This window comes from Acinonyx jubatus, chromosome A2, assembly GCF_027475565.1.
Source record: "Acinonyx jubatus isolate Ajub_Pintada_27869175 chromosome A2, VMU_Ajub_asm_v1.0, whole genome shotgun sequence".
Classification (NCBI taxonomy): domain Eukaryota; kingdom Metazoa; phylum Chordata; class Mammalia; order Carnivora; family Felidae; genus Acinonyx; species Acinonyx jubatus.
In genome coordinates, this window is record NC_069383.1 from 102490564 (window position 1) to 102508492 (window position 17929).

Here is a 17929-nt window from a genome sequence, read left to right on the forward strand (position 1 = left end):
TCCAGACATGTGTTAGAATTCAGAGATATATACAGTGGCTTATTGCTAAACGTCAGACCCTAGGGATACCTTGATGAATGAACTGAAAAAGTGGCTTCTCTGATATTTAAGTTTATCAGATCAAACAACCCTTAAACAGAAGAGTTAATAAAATCATTGCACGTGGTGATCGGCACAATAAAAACATTAAACAGGGTGATATGATACGCTCTAGCGTATCAGTCGGGTTCAAACCGGAAACACTAGTATATCCAATAGCATTTAATGAAAGTGCCGCAGTTGGAGGTTTGGGTGGAATGCAGTGGCCAGTAAGGTGTGTTGAAGCATCTAGAACTACAACGCCTTGAAGCTTGTATCACGTACCATCCCCAGGCTTGAAGGAGGACGAGGAAGGAGCCATGCAGCCTGTAGGACTGGAGCTGGGGAGACGGGCTGCCTGGGGCAGGCTGTGGGCATATGGCAAGGTGGTCACTGCGGACACCCAGCAGCGAGGCAGGGGGGAACGAATGCCCTGTTGTGCAGACCTCTAAGGGAGCCTCCTTCCAATCAGACACAAAGGGAGGGACCCTGGGTGATAGGGAGTCTCTCAGTATTAGCTCCAAGAAGCATAGCACAGGGCACAGAAGGGTGGGAAGTGCACCAGGCTGTGGGTTTAAATGGAGACTGACCATCAGAGATAGTAACTAGGGTTTGGATGGAGGACCATATCAATTGGATTTTGAGGAAGACTTGACTCAAAAAGTGACTCCTGAGTCGAGCCATGTGTGATGAGAAGAATGTCATAAAGATTTGTGAACAGTTTTCCTGGCAGAAAACACACACAAAAGCAAGACTGAGCATGGCCTAATTAATAACTGAGTCCTGCCCATGGCAATAGAGAAAGTGGATGGATTTAATATATTTAAGGGGCACAGTCAAGAAACATTATTCGTGGATTGTGAAAGCATGAGGAGGACAGGAGGAATAAGGTATAATTCTTAAGTTTTAAGTATGAGTATGTGCTTTAACTGAGATCGCAGTTGAATTGTTTCGTATCATGTAAAGTTGCAGTGTGATTTTATCTCCTATTGAACGCCCAGTTTCTCAGGCCCATTTATTGAAAAGCTCATGCTCTCCTAAAAGCTCAATTGAAGTGTCTGTATAGGTAGAGGTGGGTATGTTTTTTTAATCCCCAGTAGGGTGGTGTTTGGTGGTGGGGCCTTTGGGGAATTGATTTTTGTATACGGTGGAAAGTCAGGGTCCAGTGTTATTTACTTACATGCGGGGTATTCAGGTTCCCAGAAATCTTTTATTAAAAAGGCTATCCTTTATACATGGAATGGTCTTGGCTTTCTTGTTGGACGTCAGTTGATCATGTAGGGGAGGGTTTGTTTCTGGGATTCTCTCATGTCCCATTGGTCTGGATGTCTGTGTTCATGCCACGCTGTTTTGATCAGGAAGTGTGATTCCTCCAATTTTGTCTTTCTTTTTTTAATATTTTCTGGTTACTTGTAGATGCATGAGTTTACATACGGATTTTAAGGTGAGTTTTTTTATTTCTGAAAAAAAAAACATAGTTGGGATTTTGATAGGGATTGCATTGAATCCGTAGATCGCCTTGTGTGGCATTAGTGTTTTCATCTTAATAATATTAAGCCTTCCAATCCATAAATACAGATGTCTTCCCAATTATTTGTGTGTTCTTTCTTTTTTTTTTTTTCCCAGCAATGTTGAAAGTTGTAGTTGTCAGTGTACAGGTCTTCTATCTCCTCTTTTAAATTTATTTCTAAACATTTTATTCTTTTTGATGTTATTGTAAAATAGTTTTTTAAATTTTCTCTTGAATTGTTCATTGCTGACTTAGAGAAATGCAACTATTTTAGTGTATTGATTTTATATGGTGCAACTTTGCCGAATTTGTTTATCAGATTCACAGGGGTGGGTTTTTTTTTTTTTTTTTGAGTCATAAGATCATGAGCAGAAATAATTTTCTTCTTCATTTACAGTTGGATTCCTTGTATTTCTTTTTCTTACCAAATTACTCTGTCTAGAACTTGCACTATGGTGAATATAAATGGCAAATGTGGACATCTTGTGTTTATTTTGGTCTTGGGGGAAAAGCTTCAGTCTTTTATTGTTGAATATGATGTTGCTATGAGTGTTTCATTTTTGGCCTTCACCATGTTTAGAAAGTTTTCTTCCCCTCATAGTTTGTTATTTTTATCCTGAATGAGTATTGACATTGGGAAAATGGTTTTTTTTGCATTCATTGAGATGAGCACGTGTTGGATTTTTCTCCTTTTGTTCTGTTAATGTGGTATATTACATTGATCAAGTTTTCATACGTTGAATCATCCTTGCATTCTGGGAATAAAAACCCACTTGGTTGCTGCATTTGGTTTCTTTGTATTCTGTTGAGGATTTTTACATCAGTATTTTAAGGGTTATTGGACTGTATTTTTCTTACAGTGTCTTCGTCTGGCTTTGGTACCAGAGAAGTGCTAGCCTTGTAGAATTAGGAGGTTTTCCCTCATTTGCAAATTTTTGGATGAGTTTGAGAACAGAATTTGTGTTACTTATTGTTTAAATTTTGGTAGAATTCATTGGTGAAGCCATGTGATCCTGGGCTGTTCCTTCTGGGGAGGTTTTTGATAACGGATTCATTATCTTTTTTTTTTAATTTTTTTTTTAATGTTTATTTATTTTTTGAGACAGAGAGAGACAGAGCATGAATGGGGGAGGGTCAGAGAGAGGGAGACACAGAATCCGAAACAGGCTCCAGGCTCCGAGCTGTCAGCACAGAGCCCGACGCGGGGCTCGAACTCACGGACCGCGAGATCATGACCTGAGCCAAAGTTGGCCGCTTAACCGACTGAGCCACCCAGGCGCCCCAATAACTGATTCATTATCTTACCAGTTACAGGTCCATTTGGATTTTTTACTTCTTTATGGGTCATTTTAGTAGATTATGTGTTTCTAGAATTTTTTCCATTTCATCTAGGTTATTCAGTTTGTTGGTATATGATTATTAATAGTATAGTTTTATATTCTCAAAATCAGTAATACTATTCCTACGTTTTTGTTTGTGTAAAATCAGTAATGTTCCTATGTTCACTGATACTGTGATTTTAGTATTTTGAATCTTCTCTCATTTTATCTTAAACTAGCTGAAACGGTCCATTTTTTTTTGTTTGGGCTTTGTCAATTTTTTCTATTATGTATATTATATGTAATATATAAAATATATATATTAACCTCACCTTTAATCTTTATTATTTCCTTCATTCTGCTGGTTTTGTGCTCAGTTTGTTTCACTTTTCCTAGTTCCTTAAGTTAAGTCAGTTTATTAATTTCAGATCTTTCTTCTTTTTTGATGTATATATTTAGTTATAAATAACACTCTTAGTACTTATTTTGCTGCATCCCTTAAGGTTTGGTATATAGTGTTCTCGTTTTTATTTGTCTTATGATATTTATTTCCTTTGTGTTTATTAACTGATTCATTGATTGTTTATATTGTTTGATTTCTAAGTATTTGCGAATTTTCCAGTATTCTTAATATACTGATTTCTAGCTTCATTCTTTTGGGATCAGAAAGGATACTTCATTGATTTTAATCTTTTAAAATTGATTAAGACTTATTTTTTTGTGATCCAACACATGGTCTGTACTGGAGAATGTCCCATGTGCACTTGATAAAAATATGTATTTAGTTATTCTGGTGGAGGCTTCTGTGTGTGTCTCTTAAGTCCTTTTGGTTTATAGTTTTGTTCAAGGCCTGTAATGATCTTTTGTCTGCTTGTTATTATTAAAAGTGGAGTATTCAAGTCACTATTTTGTATAATCTTTTTCCCTTCAGTTCCGTCAGTTTGCTTTATATGTTTTGGGACTCTGTTGTTAGGTGCGGCACATGTATGTTTATAATTGTTGTATCTTCATGATGAACTAAATTGTCCTTCATCAGTATGTACTTCCCATCTTTTTGTGTTGTTGTTGTTAAGTTTTTCTCTGAAAATCTATTTTGTCTATATTAGGATAGCCACTCCAGCTTTCTTTGGTTATAATTTGCATGTAATAACTTCTGTTTTCTTACTTAGAGCCTATTTGCATCTCAGGCCTATTTGAATCTCTTGTGGATAACGTAATTGCATCATTTTTTATTATCTGCTCTGCCAGTATCTGTCTCTTGATTAAAGAAGTTAATCCACTTACATTTAAAGTTACTGCTTAAAAGGAGGGATGTCAGTTTTTTTGATATTTGTTTTCTGTATTTCTTAAAACTTTCTTTTTCCTAATTTCTTCCATTGATGTCCTTTTCTGTTGAGTTGATTTTTTTAATAGTGACACTTTTTTTGATTCCCTTCTCATTTCCTTTGTATCTATAGTAGAGCTATACAATGGGGATGACATAAAACAACCTGACTTTAATTTTAGCAACTTAAGTTCATTCAAATATAAAAGCTCTACACCCCCTTTGTTTGTGTCACAAATTGTATCTTTAATATTGTGTGCCCCAAAACAGAGATGTGTAATTATTTTTCTGCATTTGTCTTGTAAATCATTTTGAAAGTAAAAAAGTGGTTACAAATTGAAATAATAATACCCACATTTATACTCCTCATGTATTTACTTTTACCAGAGATCTTTATATTGCCTCCTGGCTTTGAGTTACTGTCTAGCATTCTTTATTTCTACCTGAATGACTTCCTTTAGCATTTCTTGTAGGGCAGGTGGTTTGGTAATGAACTCCCTCAGCTTTTCTTTATCTGAGAATAACTTAATTTCCCCCTCGTTTTTGAAGGGCAGGCATTATTGCCAGATGTAGAATTTTCAGGTAACCCTTTTTTTCTTTCAGTACTTTCTTTCAGTACTTTCAGTACTTTTTCTTTCAGTACTTTCTTTCAGTACTTTCTTTCAGTACTTTCAGTACTTTCTTTCAGTAGGTATACAGTGCTACTTCTTTATGGCCTACAAGATTTCTGCTGAGAAATTGGGTGATAGTCTTGCATAGGATTTCACGTACGTGATGAGTTGCTTATGTCTTGCTTCTTTCAGTATTTTTCTGTACTGTTGCCTTTCAACAGTTTGGTTTTAATGTGTGTTGCTGTGCGTCTCTGAGTTTATCCTACTTGGATTTGTTAAGTCCTTCTATTTATAAATTCATGCATTCAAGTTTTTGACCTTTATTTCATTGCCTTTCCCTTCTCCTTCTGGGATTCCCATAATTTCCACCTGCAGATATCCCACAAGTCTTCATTTTTCTTTCTGTAACTTAGACTTGATAATTTCAATTTTACTATCTTCTGATTCACTGCTTCATTCCTATTTTTCATTTCAGTTTTTTTTTTTAAGATTTCTCTCTCTCTTTCTCTCTCTCTCTATGTCCTCCATTTCAGTTCTTGTATTCTGCAATTCTGATAGGTTCTTTATTATACATTCTCTCCCTTTCTTGAAGTTTTCACTGAGTTCTTATGCCCTTTTCTCCAACCTAGTGAGCATCTGTACAATCATTATTTTAAATTTTTTATCAGGCATACTGCTTGTCTCTGTTTCATTTGGTTCTTTTTCTGAGGTTTTGTATTTTCCTTTCTTTTTTGAGTATATTCCCATCTCCTCGTTTTGATTGACTTTTTGTGTTTCTGGGAGTTAGGTGGAATGGACAGCTTCTTGTAAACTTGAAGGAATGGTCTTGCATATGGTCCTTCTCTAGGTAGACTGTGTGTTCCTGGTGACTTTGGCTGGCTGGCTGTAGCTGTGGCCGGCATGGCTGGGGGTGCTCTGGAGGGATGACCAGAGTTGAAGTTGGTGTGGACCAGGTTGTCCCAGTGCTCACCAAGCAGAGAGTAAGTACCCTGTCAAGACGGCTGAAGTGTATGGAAGCCAGTGGTCCCAGGGCTGTCTGTACAAAGGGAACCCTGGGAGGACAGCTGAAACTGAAGTGGCTGTCCTAGGACATTCTGTGCAGGGGGTGCCCTGGTAGGGTGTGGGCGAGGGGTTCTGGGGTTCTCCACACAGGGGCAGGCAGAGTGAGGTGGGTCATGGGGTGGCAGGGGGAGGCGTTCAGAAAACAGGGTCACCCTGGCGGGACAGCTGTTGCTGTAGTTCTTTGTTTTATTTGTTAAAAATCTTAATTTTTACCCGTTTGTTCCTTTTCCATGTCACTACCCAACTGCCAAAGGACACTTTTCCCTTTTGTTTTTTTCTTTTTTCCTCCTCAAAAAAAATATATGCATCTTGAATATTTGGAGATTTTCAAAATGTAATTTGATATTGAGTTCTGATTTAATCTACTGTGGCGAATGGAAATACTGTGTTAATTTAATCCACATATTTATAGTTATTTTATTGGAAACAATGTGAAACCTGTAGTTGTTGAGTGTATTGGTCTGTAAGTCTCAGTTTTGTTCATGTACTTGATAATGCATGTTTGTTAATATAACCTATATTCAAATGGGATTTTTGATCTACTTCTGTGGCTCTTTGTTCTATTCAGTTTTGTCACTTACCAGGAAAAAAATGGTCAAAATTCTCAAATATGATTGTTTTTAAAATTAATTTTTTGATATTAGTAAAACCACTCCAGATTTTTGTGTGATGTTTTCTAACCTTTTCATTTTTTGAAAGTAATTAATATGTGTCAGCCTTATAGATGAACCTTCAAGTTTTCATCCATTTTGACAATGTCTTTTAATTGGATTTTTAATCCTTTTATATTTAACCTATGGTTTGGATTTAAGTATACCGTAGTATGCTATATTATTCACTTAAGTATAGTGCTTTGATCAGTTGCAAAGGTATTAGGAGTTAAGACTTAGATCTATCTTTTTGAGGGACATAATTCAACACACTGCAATCTGCCCTTAGCCCTCAAATATTCTTGACTGTACCGCTTTCAAAAATCCATTCCCCCATCCCAGAATCCTCTAAAATTTCATCCCATTACAACTTCACCTCTGAGTCTAAAATCTCACTCAAATATCAGTTCAGAAATTCCAAATCCCCATTATTTAAGTCCTCCACATTGTGTATGGTTGCGACTCCACTGGTGATCCATCTTGGGGCAAAATTCCTCTCTGTCTGTGGACATTTGAACTTAGGAAAAAAATTACCTGCTTCTAAAATAAACTGGGATAGGCATAAGAAATTGCCAGAAAGAAAGGAGTCAACAAGTTTGAAACTCAGGAGGGAAAATTCCTTTAAATTTCAGGGCTTCACCATAGTCCTTTGTATCTCAGGCCTCTTCCCGGGGGACCCACAGAGGCATGGATTTCTGGGTCTACGGAGTCCATGGCTGCAGGTTCCAGGCCCGTGGCTCTCACTTGGTCAGCCTCTGGGCCTGGGATGCTCTCCTGCCAGTCATTCCTCCCTTTTTCCTCAGAGGGGAACATATGTTTGCAGATAATAATACCAGCCCATTGCCTGCTTGTAAAATTTTGGAACTCTAACAGCCCTCTTTAATTTTATCCTGTCTGTCCCCTTTAGTCCACATGAGCAGTGTTTCTGCTGTAAAACATTCTCAGAAACCTTGCAGGTGTTCTGTTTGTGTCTTGGACGCTCACACCATTAATCAAAAATCTTGTGGAGGCACAGATCTTTTCTGAAAACTGTGAATATCAATTCCAGGTTTTGGGGTGGTTGAGTGGATCTATGAGTCACATACCTAATTTCAGTAGCAAAAGTTTATCTGGCCATACCATCATTGTCCCCACAGCTTGCTTTTCTGCTAGCAAATATCCCGATTTCAGCGTCTTTTGCAATGTGGGTAGGCCAAGAACCTTTCAAATGATCACATGCTGGTTCTTTTTGCCAAACAGTGTAGTCCTCAGTTTCTCTGCTTCCTCCTGCATTTTACTATAAACAGCAAGGCAAAGCCAGAGTACACCTTTGATTTTTCTTTGTTGGGATTTTTTTTTTTTTTTGTCTTTCGTTTTTTGCTAAAAGTTCAGTTTTTGAAATATATATGGCTGTTCAGTTCATTTTTTTTTCTTGGCAACATTTGGGTAATTTGTATCCTTCAGTACCCTAGTATTGCTTTAGTAGCGCTGAACAGATTTTCACGTGTTGCATTTTCATTTTCATTCACTTCAAAATGCTCATTTCTCTTGATTCTACTTTAAGCTATCAGTTATTTAGAAGTGTGACATTTAATTTCTACATGTTAAGGGGATTTCCAGATGTGTTTCTTTTATTGAAACCTAGTTTAATTCAGTTGTTGTCAAAGAACATACTTTACATGACTTGAACACTTTATTGAAATGTTTTATGACCCAGCAAATGGTATATCTTGGTAAATGTTCCATTTGTACTTCAAGAGAGTGTGTATTTTTCCCTCACTCGGTAGAATGTTCTTCTGTAAGTATCAGATCAGTCAGTTTGTTGATATTATTTGAATCTCCTATATTGCCCCTGATTTTCTGTCTATTTTATTTCTGTCTATTTTATTCTATTATTTAGAGAGGGGTATTTATTTACCTTTCTTACTAAAGTGATTGAGTTGTCTATTTATAGTTCCATTAGTGGTTTTTTTTTTTTTTTTTATTTCTTTTGAAGTTCCGCTCTTTGGAGCATAAATGGTTAACGTTATCATATCCTTCTATTTATGATAACACCTTTATCATTATGAAGAGTCCTTTATTCCTTATAATGGTCTTTCCTCTGGCTTGTACTTCGCCTAATGTTAATATTGCCGAATAAGTGAGATTTCTCTTTATTAATGTTAATAGGGTTTATCAGTCAGGGTTCCACCAGAGAAATAGAATCAATAAGATACAAGGATATTTAGAGATTTATTGCAAGAAATTGGCTTATGTGATTTTGATAGCTAGTTAATTAAAGTCCATAGGGCTGGCCCTCAAGGAAGTTATGCAAAATGTGCATGGCCCCCAGCTGGCAGCTGAAGTTCACAAGCAGAATTTCTTCCAACTCAAGGGAGCCTCAGTTCTGCTCTTAGGCCTTTTAATGGAGTAGATCAGTTCCCCCTCCCCCCCCCCCCCCAGAATATTATCTCCTTTAATAGAGTCAATTGACTGTAAATGTTAGCCACATCCACACAGTACCTTCACAGCAATGCCTAGATTAGCGTTTGACTGAGTAACTAGCCAGTAGTGCTTATAGCCAGGTTGACACATAAAACTGACCAGTACACATGCTATGCTGTACCATTTACTATTTCCTTACTTTAAATGTGTTTCTGTTATTTAAGATGTATTTATTTCAGCAATGTATAATTTGATTCTGCTTTAAAAAAATCTAATCTGACAATCTCTACCTTTTAATTGGAATCTTTAAGCCCATTGTAATGTGACAATTCATATTATGTTTAAGAGTATCATCTCACTGTTTTCTATTTCCCTCTTATTTTTTGTTCCTTTTTTATCTATTTTTTTTCTTCAGTCGATTAAATCAATTGAATATAACTTAAGATTCCATTAATCTTGCTGTTTATTAAGTACAAGTCTGTGTACTTTTATTTTCCTGGTTGCTTTAGGCTTATGATGTATATCATTAATTTAGTGCCGTCTGCCTGTAAGTAATATTCTACCCTTTAACATAAGCGCTAAGCATCTTACGTGGTATGTTTCCATTTCTCCTCCCTTGACCTTTGTGCTAGTCTTGACATCCATTTTAGTTTTGTATGTATCACAAATCTCACACTACATTGTTACTATTTTTATTAGCTGATATCTTTTAGCAGGACATAAATAATAAGCAGATCTCATGTATTTACCCACGTAATTACCATATCCAGCAGTGTTGATTTCTCATGGAGACCCACATCCATCTGCAGTTGTTTTCAATGGCCTGGAGGATTTTATTTATTTCTTTTGGTGTGACTCTGCTATTGGAAATACTTCATCTTTCTAATTTCTGAAAAGAGTCTTTCTTTTTCTTCATTTCTGACCTACTTTGTTTACTAGATATAGAAATCTAGGTTGGTAGTTTTTCTGTTCTTTATACATTTTTCCAGTGTGGCCTGCCCCTTGTCTTCTAACTTGAATTGCTTCCAGTGTGCAGCCTTCTGTCACCTCTTTGTTCCTTGGTACAGTAGGTGTCTTTCTTTCCGAGGATCCTTCTGAGAGTCTCTCTTAATCACTGTTTGTGAGGAACATACATGGGAGTCACCTCCATGTAGTTTTTTCTTTGTGATTCTTGCCCTTGGAGTTTGTCTTTGAGTTTATTGGATCTGTGGACACTCCGTGCTCTTTGAATTCGGAAAGTTGTTCAGCTTTATTTATTTAAATAACTTTAACCCCCTTCTCCTTTAGAGATTCCACTTAAAAGCATGGGAGCCTGACAGTTTCTCACAGCTTTTTGTTGATCTCTTCACAGAAAAAGTCTTCTGTGTGTTTATTTGGGAGTTTCTATTGTTTCATCTTCACACTTCACTATTCTTTTCTTTTGCAACATCAAATCGACCAAGAAGCGTACCCTGTGTAGTTTTTCATCTCATGCATTCTTCGGTTTTGACTTCCTGATAACTTAAACACTTTTTATATCTTCCATGTCTTAAGTTTTGAACTTACGGAATATTGTTATATTAATTGTTTTAATGGTCTCTTCTACTAGTTCTTACGTGTTTGTTCACAGTAGCTTGCAATTCATTTATTTGTCTTTTTATTATGAATCATACTTTTTTGCCTCAGGTACCAGTTAACTTTTTACTGAATGCTATATACATTATGCGTGTTTTGTTGTTTGTTGTTGACTATTTTTGTATTTCTGTGTTTTTATATTAGTGAGTTTTGTTCTGGGACACACTGATAAGTTGTTGGGAGACAGTTTGACCACTTCTGATCTTGCTTTTAAGGTTTATTAGGCTGAACCAGAGTTTAGTCTAGGCTGATTATTCCCTACTATTGTGAGAATTTTCTGTTGACTGTGACCATATGCCTATCATTCTTGAGGGTTTCCATACTAACTAAATATAGTAATATACACTAAAACCACCCTGTATGAGCACTGGGTACTGTTACATTATAGTATGGCAATAGAACCTAAAAGCTCATGTCCTAAGAAAACAGTGGAAAGCTGTGTGTTTTATGATTAGCCTCAGAAATCACCTCGCTTCACTTTCGCCATACTCACAAAGGTCTACACAATTTCATAAGGAGGTAACACAGACTCTACTGCTCAACAAAGTCACAATTGAAGAATGTGTAGGATGGGATACATTGTGTTTGTCATCTCTGGAAAAGTCCTTTGTATTTCCATATACATTTTAGAGTCAGCTGGTCAATTCCATTTGCAGTAAGCCTGATAGAATTATGATTTAGACAGAATGTGGCTTTGTATTCATGAGCTATTTCATTTTTTTCATCATTTTTGTGGGATAATTGACAACATTCTACATAAGATGTACAACTTGACGTTTTTTTTTATATGCATACATTGTGAAATAATCACCACAATCAAGCTAATTAACATAATCCATCACCTCCCATACCTCATATAGGTACCATTTGTGTATGTGTGCATGGTGAGGTCACTTAATATCTACCCCATTCGTGAATTTCAAGTATGCCGTACAATATTATTAATTATAGTTACATCGCTATGTTTTGAGCTCTAGAACTTAATTCATCCTGCATAACTGAAACTATAATATCTCCTTATTTCTCCTTCCTACCAGCCCTTGGCAACCCACTATCCTACTCTCTGCTCCTTTGAGTTTGACTGTTTTAGATTCTGCATGTGAGAGAGACCAAGCAGTATTTGTCTTCCTGTGTTTGGTTTATTTCACTTAGCGTAATGTCTCCCAGGTTCACCCATGTTGACACAAATGGCAAAATTTCCTTCTTTTTTAAGACTGAATAATATTCCATTGTATATATAAATTGTATGTTCTTTACTCTTTTATTTGTTGATGGGCATTTAGGTTATTTCCATATTTTGATTATTTGTAAACCATGTGTCTGATAAGGGGTTAATCTCCAAAATATATAAAGAACTCCTACAACTCAATAGCATAAAAACAAATAATCCAATTAAAACACAGGCAAATGACCTGAATAGATATTTCTCAGAAGAAGACATACAAATGGCCAACAGGTGTATGAAAAGGTACTCAAAATCACTAATCACCAGGGAAGTGAAAATCAAAACCACAATGAGATCTCATCACGTTATTATCAATAAGACAAAGAGACCTTAGGTAACAAGTGTTGGCGAGCATATGGAGGAAAGAGAACCCTTGTACACTGTTGGTGGGAATGCAAACTGCTGTAGCTATTATGGAAAACAGCATGGAGGTATCTTTCTTTGGCTTCTGGAAGTACTCTCATGAGCATTCTGTCATTTTCAGTGAGAATGTCTTACACATTTTTGACTCTATTTTAAATTGGATGTTTTCTATTTTCAGTTGCTGACTGTTAAAATACAAATACTAATTTGTATGTGCGATTTATTTCCTATGACCTACGAAATGTAGTTATATTTGTAGACCCCTCAGGTTTGTTATGTAAATAATCATATGGGTTAGCAAATAAAGTATCACTTATTCCTTTCAATCTTTGTGCCCCCTATTTCTTCTTTGCTGTTGCAGGGGCCTTAAGTAAATATTTAATATAAATTATGAGAAAAAATATGCTTATCTTTTTTCTAATCTTAAGGGGAAAACATGCCATATTTCACCTTGAAGTATAATGCTAGCTGTGTTTGTTTTTATACGTCCTTTATCGGACCAAGAAATTCCTATTTATTCTTAGTTTATGAGCTATTTTATTACGGATGAGAGTTGGATTTTGTCTACTGCTTTTCTGCATTTATTAAACTAAAACAAAATTATACTTAATCTTTAAAAATATTTATTGAGCCTTACATTCTTTGGACAGACTCCACATCATCATTATATATTGTCAGATTTAACATGCTCATATTTTAAGGAATGGTGTTATTTATATTATGCATTTTATTATAATTTCTTTCTCAGTTTTAGGATCATGAATATTCCAGCCATGAAAAAACAAGTTGGCGATGTTCTTTCTTCTGCTGTATTTAAAAAAATCCATGTATGGGTATTATGTATATGTGTATGAGACATATTTTCATGTGTATATATGTAATAATAGTATTTTTTTCCCTTAAGTATTTTATTGAATTCACCAAGGAAAGCATTTGGGCTAGGAGCTTTATTTGTGGGAAAATATTTCTTTAATCAACTTTATGAAAGTGTCATTAATGCACACGTTTTAATTTTAAATGCAGACATACTAATTATACAGTCCAGTGAGTTCTGGGAAGTGTTTTCATCCATTTAACCAGTGCCACTCGGAGGATACAGAAAGTTCTGTTGCCCCAAATTGTTCCCTTAATGCCACTTCATAACCACTCACACCTACTTGTTAAAGAGAACTATTTATCCATTCAACTTTTCATAGGCATTTGGGTTGTTTCTAGTTTTGGCTATTGTGAATAAAACTTGTAAGCACATCTCTGAGTTTTTGTGTGGAGCTACATTTTCATCTCTCTTGGGTGAACATGTAAGAGTTAAGGTGTAGGGGGATATGGTAAGGTACATTTAACCCATTAAGCAACTCCCAAAGTTTAAAGAGTATTGGTTGGATGATTTTCACACCCGCCAGCAATGTATGAGATTTCTGCTTGTTTCATATTCTTGCTGTCTTGATATTGTCCATTTTAAAAATTTTAACCGTCTCAACCAGAGTATAGTACTCTGCCATTTGTAGTACAATATACGGTTACCATACAGCTTCCTTCCAACCAAGTACCTTCTCGTGTTCCGTTTGAGCACACAGACATATTCTTTTGTGAGTTGTTGTTCAAATATTTTCCTCTACCCTTTTGTCAAGTTATTTTTCTAGTGAACATTGGCGTATGAAGGTTTATTCATATATTCTGGAAATACGTCCATTTGTTTTCTCTTTGGACTTTCTTACCGGTGTCTTTCAAACACCAGAAGTTTTAATTTTGACAAAACTAAGTTTCTCAGTATTTTTCTTAATGGCCCAAAGATAATTGTGTTCAAGAAGTTTCTGCTTACCCCAATTTCATGAAGAGTTTTTCCTATTTTCTTGTAGAAGTATTGACTTCATATAGTGTGGCCTTGCCAAACACTGCTACTGTGCTAAGAGTTTGTTTTTTATTTTTGAGGACTTTTTTCATACCTCATCATGTCACATGGGAATAAAGACACTTTCACTTTTTATTTACAGTTCCCACCCCCTCTGTTTGTATTGCCCCGTTAGTCTGGCTGGCATGTTTGGAAAAGCGCACAACAGAAGTGGTGAGAGTTGGCATCTTTTTCCTGTTCCCTTGTCACAGTCCACAGGCTTTCCCAGTTCAGTGGGATACTAGTTAGAGGTTTTTCAGAGGTGCCATGGCTGGATGAAGGAAATTCTCTTCCATTCCCTGTTTATTTCAATTTTGATTATGAATGAGATTGAATTTTGTCACGATTTTTATACACACTGTTGAGATAATCATATGGTTTTTATCTGTTATCATATTTTATGATGAATCGATGGATACATAGATGTTGAACTGACCTTGCATAAGCTCACCTAATGTAAACTATGTGTGATCATCATTTACCATTTCTGGTTATCTCTGGGTTTTATATGCTTACTGTTACGGATATTTGTATCTATATTCATGAGGGACTTTGGTCTGTAGTTTTGTAAATACTCGTAAAAGTTTAGTAGTAGGGCACTGCAGGTTTTAAAAATGAGTTGCAATCATTTCCTCTTCTTGCTTTGTCTAAATAGTTTGTAAAATTTATGTCATTTTCTCTTCAAATGTTTAATTCTTCATTGAAGCTATCTGTACCCGGAGGTTTATTTTTATTTGTTTGGTTTTGCTTGGTGGGGGGGGGGGGGGCAGAGAATTATTATGGCTGTTTGGAAACAGATCTTTTTCTTATAATGGTGTATTTCAAACATCTAGAAGCCTATAAAATGATACTGCAAACAAGTACATGTATCATTGCAACAAGTAAACAAGTAAATCTATTCAAAACAGGTTTTATATTGTCGCTTATTTCATATTCTAAGATTTGAAGCAATTTAAATATGAAACAGCTGAATCCTCCTATAAACGAGGCCTCCATAGTCCATCGTCTTTCCTTTCTGCCTTGATATATCTGTTCTCAGAATCTGGTATTTTTTATCCCACTTCAGGATGTTTTACTTTTCACTTTATTTATTGAGGTAATCAGTAACCATAGATACTATTGGTTTGCATGGTAATCACGAAATACACGTCTTACCTTAACCTCTGTGACTTGTTTTGTTTGGGCTCAACATTGACTTAGAATTAACTTCTCATTTTGAAATCATACAATTTAATAACTTGGACATGCATGCATCCATGAAACTATCACTACAGTCCAGAAAAAGGTTTTCGCCATAACCCTGAATTCTGCTTCTGCCTTTTTGTAATTGAGACTGCTTCAACATTCATTCCAAAACAAACACTGATATGCCTTGTGTCACTGTGTATTAATTAGCATGCATTTGTATAGCTTTCTATAAATGGAATCGTGCAGTATATAATGTTTGTCAGAATACTTTTCACTCAGCATAACGATTTTGAGATTCATCAGTAGTATTGCATGTCTTAATGGTTTGTTCTTTATTGCTGAGTAGTATCCCTTGTATGGATATACCACATTTTGTTTATCCATTCACCTGATGATGGACATTTGGGTTGTTTCCAGTTTTAGGCCATTAAAAATAAAGCTGCTATGAAAATTCCTGTACAAGTCTTTGTGTGGACATATGTTTTCAGTTCTCCTGGGAAAATACGTATGACTGCGATTGCTGGGTCATGGTAAGTGTATGTTTAACTTTATAAAAAAAAAAAGCCAAATTATTTTTTTAAGTGGCTCTACAATTTCATGTTCTACCAGCAAAGTTGGGGAGTTCCAGTTATTCTAAATCCTTCCAAAGCAGAGTATGGTTACTCTTTTTAATTTTAGCAATTCCAGTATGGGTGTGTGCGTGTGCATGTGCGTGTGTGTGTGTGTGTGTGTGTGTGTGTGTGTGTGGTGGTATTGCATTGTGGCTTTAATTTTCAGATTCCTTTTAAAAAGATACTTTCAAGTTCCCATTGGATATTGGTATTTTGTTTGTACAGTGTCTGCTCAAATATTACCTTTCCCATTTTTTAAGCTGGTTCTTGTCTTACTGAGTTGTAAGAGTTCTTAATACAGTATAGACGAAAGTCATGTTCCAATATACAGGTTTTCTCCGCTATCTGAAACTTCACTTTATGCCACTTGGTTTTTAGTAACGACCTACCTTAGAAACCGTTTTCACTAACTGAAGAAACTTGAGGGGATTTCCACTTCTAAGAAGTGGTAGTTGCTTCTTTGCTTGACACCATTTACGGCATTCCAGAATGTTTCATAGGAATGCCCTGCTTTCAGATAGAGGGGAACCTGTATGTGCCACAAATGTGTCGTCCCAGACTGGCCTGCATTTCCGTTTTCAAAAAAAATGTTGAAGTCCAACTAACTCATTTTTATCGTATGGCTCATGTGTCTTAATAAACCTTTTCATATTCAAAGACCATGAAGATTTTCTCCTGTGCTTTTTGTTTTGCACTTTGGGTTGTACATCTAGGTCCATGGTCCATTTTGAGTTCATTTTTGTGTTTAGTATGAGGTAAGGGTTGATGATCATTCATCCCATCCTGGTGATCCAGCACCATTTACTGAAGACTTTTCTTCCTCCATTAAAATGTCCTTGGCACCTCTATCAAAATTCAACTGACAATGCTCGTATTGGCTTGGTTTTGCTCTGCTCATCCACACATCTATTATTTCACCAATACCAAAGTGTCGGTGGCTGTACTTTCATAGTAACTATTGTATTACATTTTAAACATTTCTTTGGTTATTCTGTTTTGTGAATTACTGTGTACATTTTAGAATTAGGATGCCAGTTTCTGCAAACAAGCCTGCTGTAGTCTGAATAGATTGTATTTATTCTGGAGACAAAACTGATAATAATTAATCTTCTCAAACATACTCAGTCTTCCTGACAGTGAACACGGTTATTCTCCATCTGTGTAAATTATTTTAAATTTGTCTCAAGGATGTTTTGTAGTTTTCAGTTCTTTCTCAGATTTATTCTTAAGGATGTTAAAGGGTTTTCTTGCTCTACTGTAAATGGAATTTTTTTTAATTACTTATTTTCCAGTTAGCTTATAAGAGTGCAGTTGATTTTTTTTAAGAGGATATTAAGGCATTTACTGATTACACATGATATATGATGCACAGGCTTCATTCCATTTATAATTTTATCTGATACCATCATTCAGTTCAGATATATGACATAGGATATGCCAAAAACAACCAAGTAAATTCTGTGACTGCGCTTGGGTGATCCTTTTAATAGTGAACTGCAGGTCACAACAGTAAATGTCAGCTCACCTGTACCAAAGTTTCTGGAGACCATGGCTTCTGTGCCTGAGCAGGTGGTAAATAAATTTTGAATGGAACCTGGAATGACCTTGAAGGAATTCTAACTTCACATTGTTGGAATAGTATACCAAAATGGCTTCAGAGTAGACTAAGTTTATACAGCACATTTTTAAAAAGACACACTCATTCAGCATCATGATCAGACTATTACATTTAACAATGGACAACGTGGGTGCAAAAAAAAAAAAAATCTACACTGAAACCCTCTGTTGGAATGCTTTACACCCTCCATAGAACAGAAACTAAAGGGGTGCCTCAGTGGCTCAGTTGGTTAAGCGTCCAACTTCATTCAGCTCAGGTCATGATCTCACGGTTCCTGAGTTCGAGCCCCGCATCAGGCTCTGTGCTGACAGCTCAGAGCCTGGAGCCTGCTCCAGATTCTGTCTCTCCTTCCTGCTCATGCTCTTTTTCTCTCTCTCTCTCTCTCTCAGAAATAAACATGAAAAAAAATTTTTTTAAGAAACTAAAATAACCTGTTGTACAATTAGTTGCAAATACAGCCCTCGA

General features: G+C 36.0%; 1 protein-coding gene across 3 annotated transcripts in view; it reads left to right on the top strand.

The window, feature by feature from the left end:
• The window catches only part of ZPBP (zona pellucida binding protein), a 111842-nt gene that overhangs the window by 80711 nt on the left and 13202 nt on the right, over positions 1-17929 (top strand). Inside the window, exon 8 of one of the 3 annotated variants that reach the window (XR_008296939.1) lies at positions 15653-15765. The exons of the other annotated variants lie outside the window; for them this stretch is intronic. The gene's annotated coding sequence lies outside the window, so the exon portion shown is untranslated. The remainder of the gene's footprint in view (positions 1-15652; positions 15766-17929) is intronic. 3 annotated transcript variants of the gene reach the window in all.